This window comes from Atta colombica, unplaced genomic scaffold, assembly GCF_001594045.1.
Source record: "Atta colombica isolate Treedump-2 unplaced genomic scaffold, Acol1.0 scaffold142, whole genome shotgun sequence".
NCBI lineage: Eukaryota > Metazoa > Arthropoda > Insecta > Hymenoptera > Formicidae > Atta > Atta colombica.
This window is the reverse complement of record NW_017259231.1, coordinates 803,511-818,699: the sequence shown is the minus strand read 5'-3', so window position 1 is coordinate 818,699 and position 15,189 is coordinate 803,511. Positions and strand designations below refer to the sequence as shown.

The window sequence follows — 15,189 nt, the reverse complement described above, 5'->3', positions numbered from 1 at the left end:
ATATATATAAAATTATTATTACAATATTATATTATAGCAATAATAATGATAATTATGATAATTATAGTAACATGCAATTATAGTTACAAATACCACAAAATTTTTCTTTCATCGCAAGAGAGTATAAATTTAATTCTATAGATATTAAAAAATATAATTATGAAAATTTTTCCGGGTATTTTGCATCTCAGCATCTTATCTACCTAGTTAAAGATTGAACACTTAATTTTTTTTCGTGTTATAATAGCTATATGTAGGACAGTATGATTTGTAGCATTTTTGATTGATAACGAAAGAACTGCATCTTCGAACCATGATTTAGTCTTGATTCTTCTTCGTTTCGACCACCAATATTTGCTTGTCTCCGAGACGAAAACCTGAAGAGCGGTGAAGAGCGACTCTAGCAACCGGAAGATAGTTGGCATGCGTGCGCGACGAGCGGAAGAGTGGAGAGAGAGAGAGAGAGAGAGAGCTCGGGGTTACTTCGTCGGAATACCAAATACCCATTTTGCCTCGCCTGACTACCCTCGAATCGGACCACTACTTGTGCGGGACTTCCTAAACTTCTCAGAAAAGTGGAATTTTCTCGAAAAAGCATCATTCTTGATTTTATCTCTTCTATGTAACTGATCGCGCCAACAATTCTCCCATTTTGTAGCACTTGTCGGATATTTGTTGTAAAATCAGTAGAGAAATATTACGGTCTTTTTCTTCGTTTTTATGATCTTTATTGATGGCATAGTTAACGAGGAGAGAATAATAAAACGTACACAATTAGTAATAAATAGGCACTGGCATGACTATCGAAATAGAAATTATTGGATCGTGAACGCTAGATCGAATGTATTCAGCACACAGACATGTATGATGACGTATAGGTGACCGCTGCAGTATATATCCCAGAGGTGGATGAAGGAAGGTGAGGATGCATCTTGCGTGAGTTAGGGTTGACCGAGCTGAATAATGCATTGAGTTGCCTCCGCCATAGCGTGTATATTCTCGACATCGTTGCACGCGTTATGTGGTGTACAGCCGCTATATATGCAGTTTTGTCTTTGTTGTTTAGTAATTTGGTATATGCGCTTGTTGTCACGTAGACCTACATTTGCCGTCCAATTTGCGGGATAGATGCATTATTATTACGTGATTATTATTACGTGCTTTCATGTATTTTTTTTCTATTTATTTGTAAATTTTAGTCTGTGTGTAGAAACGTGTATTTTTATTTTCGGTTCGTACTGTCTCGACGCATTACGAAATAATTATGTCACAGAGATACAAACTTACCGTATGAATATTTACAAGAATTATTGTCGTACTCACCTGTAACAAAAGAAAGATGAATTTTATTAATATGTGTCAAAGATAAAATCGTAAATTTAGTTGTAATGAAACTATTTATCTAACTTAATTTGTATTTGCGGAAATCTAATTAATTGCATACACGGAGAGAACGATTTTGCTGAAATATAATATTTTTTTCGATAATATTCTTCTCTAAAATAATTTGTTTCAATGATATTTTTTGGAAATTAAAAAATTAATACAACAGGATTTATTGTGTTTTGCATTTCTATAAAGGACAAAACTTCAAGCATTTTATCTCGCATCGCATTTTACAAAACAATAAGGACTAGTTCAACAGGTCCGGAAAGAAGCAGCTTGTACATAAACATTTGCATGTAAAACTTGTTTTCGCTTAGAACATCTTGTCTTCTTATTCATGAAAATTGTATCAGGATACACGGTATCAGCCACTTTCGTTTTCATTCTTGACAGGTAGCATTTGAAAGACAATTTTGTCGTTCGCAAGAATGCTGTGCACGTTGCCTTTATATCCCGAAAATACGATTTCGAAAAGAATAAATCGGAGTATAAAACAAAGAGTATTGTGAAGTTACGATGAAAGCTAAGAGAAACTAATATATTCCAGGCTTTTCGGGTCATAATAGTCCGCATAAGATTATTTCATCAGGTGTTATCGTGTATTACTATCATAAAGCAGTTTTTACTGCTATGCACTGTGAAAAAAACTATATTTTCATCAGTAAACACGGCGATCGTTTGAAAAAGTTATGCGGCTGCCGGAAAGTGGCTGTAGGATAATCATATTTTTTTTATATCTTCGCATCAAGGAAACAGCGAACTTCTAAACAATACAGCCGCTATTTCGCCTGTAGTATCTTATCTGATCGTGTAACGGGAGTACAAATAAACTGCAAAATTTATATATTATTTTCTAGGGAGAACTATTTCATAAAATTTATGAGGTATATTTTAGGGCTGTATAGAAAAATTTTAACAGAATTAAATTTATAAAGTAATTCATTTTAAATATGACATATACAGATAAACATTTTTTAAATAAATTTTATAAATGATTGATGAATTGTGAGTTTACTTACATATTATGTTTAATAAATTTAAACTTAAAAAACTTATGTAGAAATCATTTTTTTAACACAGCTATATGTATTATGAAGACTCAGAACTAAAGCAACAAATGTAATAATATCGGTTTGTAGTTAGTCGACAAATTTTGGCCAAGTGGTTCACGTTGTTTGCGGATATCTAACTGGTTCACGGTTTCATGGAATATGCGCTATCCGTCTAACTACTCGCATTACTTCGCGCTCAAGATTTCCGTTAGAAATGCGTCCGGTTGAGATTAGAACCATTGCAGTTCAATTACATTCAGTAGGAGCTTATCTCGACGAGTGGATTTCATCTCGTAAGCAACTTGAAGAGAGAAAGTTCTGCAGATATGGCGACGATGCATTTTCGTGCGCGAAAATTTCTCAAATTCTAAGATTTCTTCCGAGCGTAATCTTTCAACGCCACATTAAACGAATTATATCTGTAATCTTCTTCCTTTTTATAAAAAGTAGAAATTTGATACGCATTCGATTACTAGACGATTGGAGGTAAAATTTCATTATTTGGTTCACACACATCCGAGATTTTTCCTTTCAGAATAAATATAATTTTGCGGTACTAGAGAAGACGACGGAGGATTGACGGAAGGGACGTCTTGGATTAAAGGTAAGAAAGATGAGAATTCAGTTTAAGCTTCTCAAGTTCAATTATTACCTAACAAGAGGAATATAAGCTGCTTGGCGAGTAGAGATCGATAAACTAATTTATGATAATAAAATTATATAAATTAAGTACAACTTAAAAAATTATATAAATTAAATACAACGAATTTGATTATTTAGAAATATATAAAAATATGTAGAAATGCATAACGTATTTAATATGCGACTAAGTTAAGATTCGAAAAATATAAGTTTATTATTATTGTTTAAATAGTAATTCAGCAAATTGTGTTCCCGATTTATATTAGCGTTACGAAAAATATATATTTTATTAAAGCTGAACTTTTGACAGTCGCAAAATAGAATGTCGAGAGGGAAAATATTCAGCAAGAAATATAGAACGGGGTGAAAATTTTAGCTTTTGTGGAGACGATGTCAATGTCCTTGCATCCCTATGTGAGACCATCCCCTCTTTACGAGTCAAACCGGGCGAGTAATTATTAGCATGGATGCTAACGAGGCGCTCGTGTTTTGGCGACCGCCGGACCAACCACCCTCACTTCATCCATGAACAAACCTCGTAGATAGGAGGGAAGGGAAAAGCAGTATAATATAACGGCGGGAAAATAAATTTCACCGACTGTAAATAATCGTCGTAAATTGGGCTACCGCGGACAATAGACACTCGTTGTAGAAAGCGTCTTTTCTGGGCTGGCTTTACCAAAAGGAGCTATTGCCTCGCTGACGGATTTCGAGTCAATGGGGGGAAGAAAGAGACTCACGGTTATTAAGGAAATCCCATTATTAATTGTCGTAAGCAGCGATAATTGCCACGACGGTATCTCGTTTATATTATACGAGGTTACGCAACGCCCGCGGCTGGGCAAGCGTATTTCGTGTTAATTATCGGTAACGACTGCAATTATTCACTCGAAAACTCGTAAGGATCCCTCTTATCGGTCGTTTTCGCGTGTCGTTTTACCCGACTCGCTCCGATTTCCCGCCAGACGATATAAACTTCCTTATTTTGTGCCAATTTGATATCGCTCTGTGCAAACCACTTTTATACGAAACTTTTATATGATTCTCAAAGCATCCTTTCATGACGAGACAAATTCTCGCTCTAAAGTTAAGACGGGATCTCATCTTGAATGACATTGATAAAGCAATGCTTAAATAAACGTAACATTTTTATTATTTTATCATACATAGCATATACAAAATTATAATAAATTATTTAGTTTTTTGATAATGTATAAATCATATACGAATTATATACGAAATATATAATTGTCGTGATAACAATTTATAATATGAAATTTAAATGCATCAACTGCGTAAATCAATATAAATATCTCACATTATATTCGTATAGTTCGATAACTTTTTTATACACGATACTCGTTATCTTGAATGAAACGGAGTATTGTGATATGCACAACTGTGTGCAACATGGTATGATCCTACATCTCTAAATATTTAGCAATTTCGCGAAACAATACTCGCGCGCGATCCAAATTTATTCTCTACATGCGTACAATTAAATCTATACGTTCAGACATTTTGTGATACGAACGTTTTTTTTTCGATTCCTATATATTGAAATCATCATTGTGTTTTTGCCATTTGGTTGGCTGCATCTACTTTAATTGCACGAACGATACACAGGAATGCATACATTCGTCCGTATACGTGATTTCACGTGGATATATGAATCCTCCGCTTTGGCACCGTGCATGTGTACATAAACTCCAGGGCAGGTCGGGCTCAGCCGTGTATATTTTAGCGTCTGTGAATAATCAGCAATCAGCAGTAGCTGCGGCAATGGCGGCGGTAACAAATTGCACGTGTACACACACAAACTAGACATGCAAATTCGAGAAGCGAGTCTCGAACCTTACCCGAATCCTAGCCTACCCGGCCATCCCTTTTGATCTAACGAGTCGTGAAATCGCTACGGGGAATCGAGCTATCGCTTTTCGGACGAATTGAATTATCTATCGCGAGTTTGAAATGCCTGTAGCATCATTTCCTAGATTGGGGACTTGCAGAAATTCAAATTTACCTACGGAAGTGTGTGCCATTGGTGTATAATTATATTTTACTCTCTCTCTCTTGCGTGTGGATCTTAATAATTTAGCAATTTCTTCTATGTAGTATCGTGAAAATTATATAATTTTATGAAACAGTGAACGAAAAATATTACTTGTAATTTGAATATTACTGTGTTATCTTTAATGTTTATATTGTAGTATATTTTTTAATAATCTATATTGTATAATCAGTTGCATGACTGATAATTGTCTCTTACCTCTGCATGTGATGTTTCCATTCCAAAAAAAAATTCGCTCTTGTTGTTTAGCTATACTAATTGTTGTAAATGTTCATATTTTTATTACTGCAACGTTTATTACATTTTTCTGATAGAAACGAATCAATATAAACGTTGTAAGCAAATGCGCAGCGTGATGTTAATTCGGAAATTCGCTTCGATAAATCGTTACAGCGTATTTTCTGTGGTAGAATCTAGGAGATACACACAGAGCGATACAGAGAGCCGACGACACGGTTGGAGGATATAACGAGAAACGTAAACGTTTGCCTCAGCAAGCCATTCTCGAACGACAGTTTAAATGACGGTATCTAAATTGGCGGTACACTTTGCCTAGTCTCGCGTAAAGTTTATCGGCTTCATCGAGATGAAAAGGCCTCTTGATATTAATCGCATAATTTGATATATGTACTCGTTTATTGATTATTAATTATAAGCAGTAAAAATGTATATATACAGAATTTTATAGATATAGTGTATAGAATTATTATTAATGAGAAACGTTAACGAGATATTATAATTGCTGAGAAAACTCAAAGATAACGTTCTCTCTAAAAGTGAATCAGTATATTATTACTGAAGAAACAGTAAATATTCGATGATGTTTACATTACAGTTATAAGTGTAGTACTGAAATCACTTTTAGAGAGTTGTTCCAATTAGAGACAATAAATAAATATTGAATACAAAAAGATCGAATCACAAGGTATTTCTTTTTCATAGCCGCTATCAGATTGATTGCGCAAATGTATCTATCAGTGCCGTGTAACAACCTCTCGACAGATCAACTAAGAATCATTTCTCATGGTCAGGGGTTCACGGCCCAGGTAGATAATTGACAGACTGCCCGTGCTCTGGGCCCGTCGTTGAGAATAATTGGTGATCCTATCGAGAGACGTCTTGTATACGAATCGTGAACAGAGATGAAACGCGTCCTTCCTTCTTAAAGAATAGACTGCGTAGGTGCTGATCAACCTGATATTAATCTGATTGCAAGGGTGTGGTCAGTCGAGCAGCTTTGGGAACAGGTTGACGCATACTGACCTGCTTTATATTCATGCTTTTTACGTAGGCAAGATGATCCGCTTTTCATATCATTTGCATGTTTGATTATACAGCGTGTCGCTGATTCACAATAGTTTTGTGAGACAAAATTTTTCTTGAATTATAGCTTCGGTTATTATATATTATCAAAGTACAATTTGATTGAATCTTGCGTTTCTGAAATTTCAGTTTAGTTATTGAATATAAATTGAAATTGAGCTTTTTAGTTACATTATCGTATAGATTGCAGTATATTCATTTATTTATGTAGGCACTTCGTTTTAGCACGAAATATATGAAATATAGCAGAAACGTATTTTATGCACGTTTTCGAAACATAAAATAAGGATTTATAGTTAGTAATTTTCATATTGAGAGTGGCGTGTGCATAATTGAATAAAAGTAGGATACGTAATGTTGATTCGAAGAAAGCACGATAGCGCGTAGTTTCACGAACGATTCGGAATTTGGGTTATTGTACGCTCTCTCCTTGGGTAATGACTTTCTGCAAGAGAAGTAGGAAGGATATGACTTGTTGTCTCACATGGAGTACATTTCATATCGATATTCGTTCTTATTACACAATAAAAATCGCATTCGATTTTTCCCCTCGGGATTTCCGTCTCTCCGTTATAAGAGATTTCGAGAAAGGATTATTCCGGCAATCGAACGTATCTTGGTGAAGAATGCCGCTTCGGAATTGCTTCTAGATACACTTCGGACTATCTTCCCGATTTCCGCCACTATCCACCGTTAGATAGTCAAGTGCGGCCACAATTCGCACGCGGCGCATTCCTACAGCTAGCCGGATTTTATGGTCTCGCGGAAGTAAAGATGCGGATTCCGGGTGTGTGTGTGTGTGTGTGTGTGTGTGTGTGTGTGTGTGTGTGTGTAATATGAACTTTTGATGTACTTCGCTACTCGGCATGGCAACTACAATTGCACAACATACAACGGGGCTTACGTCGTTTGATATCGCGTTTGGTGCCTGAAACGCGGTAGTCTCTTGGCGGATAGATCGCATTACTTCGACAGTTAATCTAAATGCCGGATAAAATAAGAGTGGAGAATTTCGAAGATGAAATGAAAGAATCGCATTTAAGGTTCACTGGTTATTTTATATCTTGTCGTGAATTATGGGATATAAATATTGTGATGACTGTCGTACAATACGATATCGAAAATTATTATCGGAACGCGAAGTATTTCCACGCGAAAGAGTAGATTCGAAATTGTAGTGTATTTAAATTCACGATTCAGCACGGATATTTAACAGTATATTATTTAGACAATCATAATGATAATCTTTGTTAATGCAATGATTAAGTCTGTTCATAAAAATTTATTTCTCGTGATTTTTAATATCTTTTGCATAATTTTTGACGCAGTTGAGTAATATCGAGTGTTACACGGAACGTACGTGATATAATGAAATTTATTATTCTTACATACTATCTAACTTCTACTTAAACTTACGTATTTAAAATATGGAATTGTTTTATCTTACTACATCCTTCAATTAATTCAAGCTTTAACAGTTGCGAAGGTTTCGTGTCGCGCAAATGCAATTGCATGTCCGTGGCGAAGCGCGTGCGCTCGATTGTGTATGCTCCATTATTTCATCGCGGTTGCACGTTCGCGTTAAAACACATGTGTACAAAGTTTTACGATGCAAATCATGCGAAGCATGGCACGAATTCTGTCATACCGTTATGCCGGTGATCGCGGTTTTGCGCGAATAACAAATTTCAAAATTGCGTTTTCAATCCTTCCCAAACTCGTTGTCAGTTTAATTGAGAAACATTGTCACGATTTAAGCGGATGAAGTTATACATTTCAAATGTGCCTTATTCGCTCGTTGAATTTCCACCTTGTAATAAGCATTGAGCACACGACATAAATTGCGACGTTTCTTGATATGGGATGACGTCCAGCTCTTCAAAAGGTACTTTGACCCTTGAAAGTTCTATCACTCGTGCTCATTCGCTCTTTCGACTGTCGGATCGCTCTCGCGGATCCTGTTAAGTTGATCGCGGCGGCACGATTATCCGAGGGAAAGATTATTTCGCTTATTCTCATAGTGCCGCGGTGCTGCATCTTCCGCTCGTGCTCGGTTTCTTTAAGATCGCAGGCAAGGCTGAAAAGTGACGACGGAAAGGTCGCCCTTTCGCGAGCGTGCCTATCGGACCCTCGCGGCTGTTGCAGGCGCAGCTGTAGACGTTCTCAGGATGCGGAAGACGCGGAAGAGCGGGGCGGATGGGCAGGAGGGGACAATGAAATTGAAATGGCGAAAGCGGATCACAGAATAGGTTGGCTTAACAGGGGGTGGCGGCGAAGCAGGTCGCGCACGACGAGAACGAGGGGGCTAATCCGCATGGCTACAGCACTGTCTGCGAACGCGTTCGCGCGCGCGTCTCTTGCTCTACGAAATTAATTTTAAATCGTAATATCTCCGTCGAGTAATCAATATCAGTTCGTGGAAATTTGCCCGTTACACGGACTCGGGTAATTACCCCTATCCCGTCGGAGGGGGGAAATTTCGCGGCGGTATTAATAGCATCTGTTATTATTAATTGAGTTTTTTGTTCGATAAGCGAATCACGCTATCAGAATTTCTGTATTAACTTAGCTCGTAGTTTGGCGACTATGCGATAGACTGCATTGTGATTTTTCGCACGATGTACTATGTATGAAAAAATGTACCGAACCTGTATCTCAGTTTTCGTATGTTTATCCACACGCCACGGTTTGATTGGATTTACTAACACGGGATTAAATATTGTAAATTTGTTTTAATCCCAATTATTCGCGAGTTTAATATAAGGCTTGTGACTCGTATATTAACTGATCCAACGCTGGTAACAGTTTCCCGTAGTATAAATGGTGCTTTAGCTGAAATAGTGAACAATCGTTACAGACGTATTTTCATCTGCGGAAACAAGGAAATAGTTTTAACCATCGTGTTATGCAACAGGGAAAAAAGTGTACGCGAACGATGATAGAAAAAAAGTGGAGTGAGGAGACAGAAAAAAAAAGAAAGAAGAGTTTGTCTTGAAACTTTTTCCTCTCTTCGACATCGTTTTCCTTTATCTCGTTCGCCTTTCGTACTTCTATTTCAACCCGTACGGAGAACAGCCGGTTCTCGACATTTTCCTACGAAGAGTTCTCGCGAGGACTTCTTACTTATCGATGTGGAAACACCCGAGAGATGAGAGAGGGTGGAAGAACATAAAGGAAGGAAGGATGGAGAATGGCAGGATGATGAGAAAGGGAAAGGCGGGGTGAAGGGCAGGGAAGGAGAGAGAGAGAGAGAGAGAGAGAGAGAGAGAGAGAGAGAGAGAGAGAGAGAGAGACGAGGGCAGAGAAGAAGAATGACGAGTATAGGGAGAAACAGGAGGGCACCAGCTTGCTCGAACGACCAAAACACTTGAGAGTGGGACGAGTAGTCGGCTGAGGGAGAGACGTCGCGACTCTCTCCCCAGCACGAAAACTGGAAAAAAGCATCCTGACTTTGGAGAAACGCGACGCGGCAGGTCCTCCATGTTCTTCATTCCCATCCGCGCTTTGCTCTCTATTTTGCTCCCTTCTGTCTCTATCTCTCTCTCATCTCTTTCATTCCTTCTGCCTCTTTCTCTCTCACCTCTCATTAGGAGAAACTTTCATCGGAAGTTCTCTCTGCAGGCGCAGTCTGCAACACCGGAGGCAGCAGCGCGAGGCGGAAGCGAGTGCAGTGTAGTATTTATTTCAGCCCCTAATGAGTTTGCAGGGTGCTCTTCGTGCACGCACACTACACTACACTACACGCTGATCGCCGCCACGCCACGCCACGCCACGTCGCGACGCACCGCATTCAGCTCGATAGTGCGATCGTCGGACGGCTGCATGGTTTCGCCAAGTAGAAAACGGAGCTAAGTTTTCGTCTCCCACGTGGAAGGAATCGGTATATACGCGCCAACTGGCTTTTTGGTATTTTCGCCATGCGCAGTTTCTCTTTTTTTCCGCGAGTCGTTTACATCGCGCGAGAGTTAAAGGGGTAAGCGGCTCTCCTTCCGTTTCTGCACAACCCACCCCTTTTACCGGGAGTTCTATACACCTCTCGCCGTTGCCGTCGTCGCCATTCCCTCCCGTTCCTCTCTCGTGAATTTCTCCGCGCTCTTTTTGCGCGGTACTTAAACGCAGAAAGAAACGAGGCCGTTAAAATGTTCCGCCATGCACAATTTATCATGGACTGCGAATGGTAAACGCACGCCCGGGCTCGTCTCAAAGTCCAGAGAAAAGAGACGCGGCTTAATAATGTTCCACGTTGCAGAGAGCGTTACCGGCGAGCAGCCCAAGCCTGAGCTGGGCATGCACCAAGAAAGGACCGCCGTACCGTTTTACTTTTCTCGCGCGGCATTCGTTAGACTTTAGAGACGCGCGGACGAGAACGGCGCAGCGATCAACTCCTTTTCTTCATTCTTTTATAGACACACTACCGGCATCTCGTAGATCCGCGGAAAGGGGAGAATGCGGGCGGAAGTTTCGAAAGCGTCTGGATACGTGCCTTTAAACTCGGAAGGTTTGCGGATAACTCGTAAAACAGATGCGCCGGTATTTCGAAGCGCATAAAGAAAACAATAACAGATGAAATACGCGAGCTTCCTATATAAATATGAATGCGTTACGTTTTTTTTCTTACGAACGATACGTGTCGATAGGTCTTTCCGGCATTCACATAATGTCTGAAATTGAAAATATTGGAATGTAGGAATGGGAAGAGAAAAAGAGCGAAAATAAAACTCATAAAGATGTTAATTTTGATATCGACAAACATCTCGTGTTTTGCATTAAATGCATGTATTATGTGTGGTACAATACAACATCACGGATAATCAGTCGTTTCTAATTGTCGCGAAATACGATGGCATGTGTCAAACATCGACTGTTGCTTCTCACTTATTCACGTCCAATCGACTTTGAAGGTCCGAAGGTCGCGTCGACGTTTAATCAGCTTACGCTTAAATCCCTTTAAGGACTTAAGTCCTGCTTTCGTCGCATGGAGTTATCACGCAAGCTCAACTACTTGACCAAGGCTAGTAAACGTACTAAAGCGGCAGTAAAGTTCTCGCGGATTAATTGATGCCTGTGTAGACGGTCGCATCGCTTTTCGTACGAAGTTGAAGCACTCCAACACTTCCGGTGCCATGGGTGACTGGCCGATAAAGTCTCTTCAATTGATAATGTTTAGCATAACTATGTGCAAATAAAAACGTATAACTATACTAGGGTGTCTGCTTATAGAATAATAATAATAAAAAATGAAAAATATCTTGAAATAATCGAGTACTGATGAATACTGAATGGACAAAGTTTTTGATTGAAAGCTTCGTTAAGTAAGGAGAATATGTCCAGATATACACTCTTACATTGGAAAAATTGTAATAATATAATATTTATCCATTAATTATAAAATGTTGTTTACAAAAATAGCTTCATTTTTAAATTATTTATGATTAAACTGCAATACAATTTAGTAACCACCATTCAAATCGGTTACTTTCGATCGTGTTGCGCGCGTACGTGAATAAGTATTTGTTTTAATTAATAAATAATTGAAATAAAACAAGGTATACCACGATTAACGCATATGAAACTACGACTGTTTCCCCTGTTATCGATGTGATCAACAAATCGTTTGTATCTTCGATACTTTTGAAAATAACTATATCTGGATGTGTGTGTGTGTGTGTGTGTGTGTGTGTGTGTGTGTGTGTGTGTGTGTGTGTGTGTGTGTGTGTGTGTATGCGTGTGCGTGTACGATCAAACGTACAAATAATTTAGAAATGGAAATATTCTCGAAAGTGCGTTACATTTTATAAATATTCAGTGGCCAATTACTAACCAATTTACATGTATAGATTAATGAGAATTACAAAGATTCTTATCTTTTATTACATTACTACATCGGGTTTATACGACGTTTATCTCAAAAATTTGTTTTTACCTCTATTTAATCTAAAATCCTTCCAGCGACGTAAAGTGACAATGAAGCAAATCTTTTTTAGTGTGAGTTCCCGCATTTAGCGGCACAAACCTACGTGATTTTCCGCGGTGTTCGTCGAGCTTGTCGAGCTTTGCGAGGAAAGCTGAGGCGAGTTTGACCCGATCCCTTCGTTGCCGTGTTTACTTTGGAGTGTTCGTTATCGCTCGCTAATTGAGCCCTTGACGCGGCAACATTTACGCGATGTGCACGTCTGTGCAGCCACGTAGAGCATAGCTCGTGCGTTGCACAGGTTGCTCTTTCCGCTCTCTCTCTCCCCCCAGCTTGTTCTCCTCTTTCCCTCTTCTCTCTTTCTCATCATTGCCGTCCGTTTCCTGTATTCCCGTTTGACTGCGTTCACTACCAATGCCACCAGAAAATCGGCGGTAGCAACACCGACTGCGCTAAAGACAGCCAGTGCGGTAGCGACATCGCTCATTTACTTTGGCTCGCTTCGAGTCAGATTTAATTACTGGATTCGTCGCGGTGCGCGCGGAAGAGCGTGACAGACGCGGAATGGCTGGGACGGATGATTTGCATTATGCTTCCGTCGCGAAACGTAAACGACGAAATTTATTTCGCTCGCGATACTCGGCTGTCTCGGTGCGCACAGATCGAAATGACGCTCTGTACGTGTAACGAAAGATTTATTCGCTTGCTTTAAATTTGTTTTTTGCTTAGGAAGAAGCATAGTTTCAGAATGATAGTCGTCATAATTATAATTTGATACAAAAAGATTTCTGCACGGAGAAAATCTTTTAAAATTTACCCTAAAAATATTTTAGGTAGTTGTGGTATAATATTTTAAAGATTTTTACTATGCACTTCAGTAAAATTGATACATACTTATTTTATACTTTATTGTAGTTTTTTTAATGAATGAGAGAAATTTACTTTAAAATTCTTTGAAATACAATGTTAGGTCTCACGACTGTGAGTTATATTTTTCAGGATAAATTCTAAGAAAAAATTCTCTCCGTGTGTCAATATTGAAGAATTGTGATAATTTTATTTATAACATTGTGTATACAATAAAGGAACAATAGATATCAGCACATTGATTTCAGTAGAATTACATAATTATTTTTGCGGTTTGTTATATCATATTTTATAGCAATGTGTTATATTTCATCTTAGATATACAATTTATGAAAAAGATATACATATATTGTAATGTATCGTGTATAGTCTATTGTAGAATGCAAAATGCAGTGGAACTATTATCGGTATGTATATATATGGGTATGCGGATATATGAAATATATTGTTTTGAAAAAAGCTTTTTTATTTAGGATCTCAGTAATTAATGATGTGTAACAAAATGAACAAACGAAGCAAATAGTGAAATTCAGGTATAGTGTATTAATTGCGAGACACAATAGCTATTCTTGTCCACATTTTTTTTAACTACTGGCCATTTACTACATTTACTTTCACATAAAGTTACCAACGATGTAGCTATTGTCGATTTTCCGAATGTATTTGCTTTTAGCCTTTATTTTCGCTATACGAACTGAAAACGTTTCGGAGTAGGCAGTGTTGCGTCGTAGACGACGAGAAACAAAGCCGCGCGAGACATAATACGAGAGAAAGAGTTAGGTACCGGGACTTTTCTTCGCAGCAAGTCCACGTATTTTCGAACAGAGAGTCGGGTGTAGTGACCGGAAGTTCGTCGCAACGGGTTCCTCGAGGGGCCATTCCGATGATGGATCGCGACTCTTGTGAAAGTTCAGTCTCGAGCTGCGCGCGGAAGAGAGAGACTCTAAGGAAGAAGTACTCTTTAAGGTATTACACAGCGTCGATTCACCACGATTTCGGGAACTTTGCGTCACCGGCAGAGACAGTCTTTGTTCTAACGCATTGAGATCTCTATATACAGTATATCTTGAAATAGAAAACGAGAAATACTTTTCTGTCGTTTACTATTATATTTATTATATAGTCATATAATTACACTGGTGATTTCATTTTTGCTGTAACTCTGGCTGCAGCTATACTTTTTTCTCTTTTTGTCTTTATCCGTTTTCCGGCACATATAGTTATCAATATTATTATTATGATCATTATCGTAGTAAAAAGAATTAAATAATTATTATATTTATTCATATTTATTTTAATTCAATTATGATCACAAATTTCAAACACTTTTTTTTTCAGAATAGAATATAAAAGATGGTATTAAAAATTAATATTGAGAAATGTTTTCACCAATACTTAATTGAGTTATATGCAAGCGTTCTATGAGTTATTAATTGAACAAAATGCAAATCTCAATCTTGATATATCGTTTACAATATCAGAGCTTGAGCGTGCCTTCTCGTTATCGTCGCGATAGATGTGAGAAGAGAATGACTGTATTTCCACGGATGAGTCGCCGGAGGAGGTGCCGGTCGGCGCGATAGGTCGGTATACGCTTCGTATCAGAAAATGATGATGCAGCTACGCCGTGTGATGAAAAATGGCGGGTTCGAGTGAAGTCACTGGAATGAAATGCATGGATTGGTTTAGCCTGGGGCGCCTGCCACGGAACTGGCATAGACAGCAAGTGATGGATTACCGAGCACGGCCGTTCTGCGAGTTCCCTCGACGTGTTCGCACTCTGAAGACTCTCCCCCCCCGTCTCCCTCGCCCTTATGCTTCGTACGTCACTCTGATGTATTCTACCAACACGTTCTCTCTCTCTCTCTCTCTCTCCCTTCATATAGTCGTCAAGATTTTTCCCGTTTACGCATTAAGGTTAGATACGCACGAATACC

The 15,189-nt window shown here is 38.5% G+C and overlaps 1 pseudogene; it reads right to left on the bottom strand.

Moving 5' to 3' along the window:
• Positions 1-1,222: 1,222 nt before the first annotated feature.
• LOC108685022 overlaps positions 1,223-15,189 on the bottom strand; it is a 160,777-nt pseudogene continuing 146,810 nt past the window's right edge.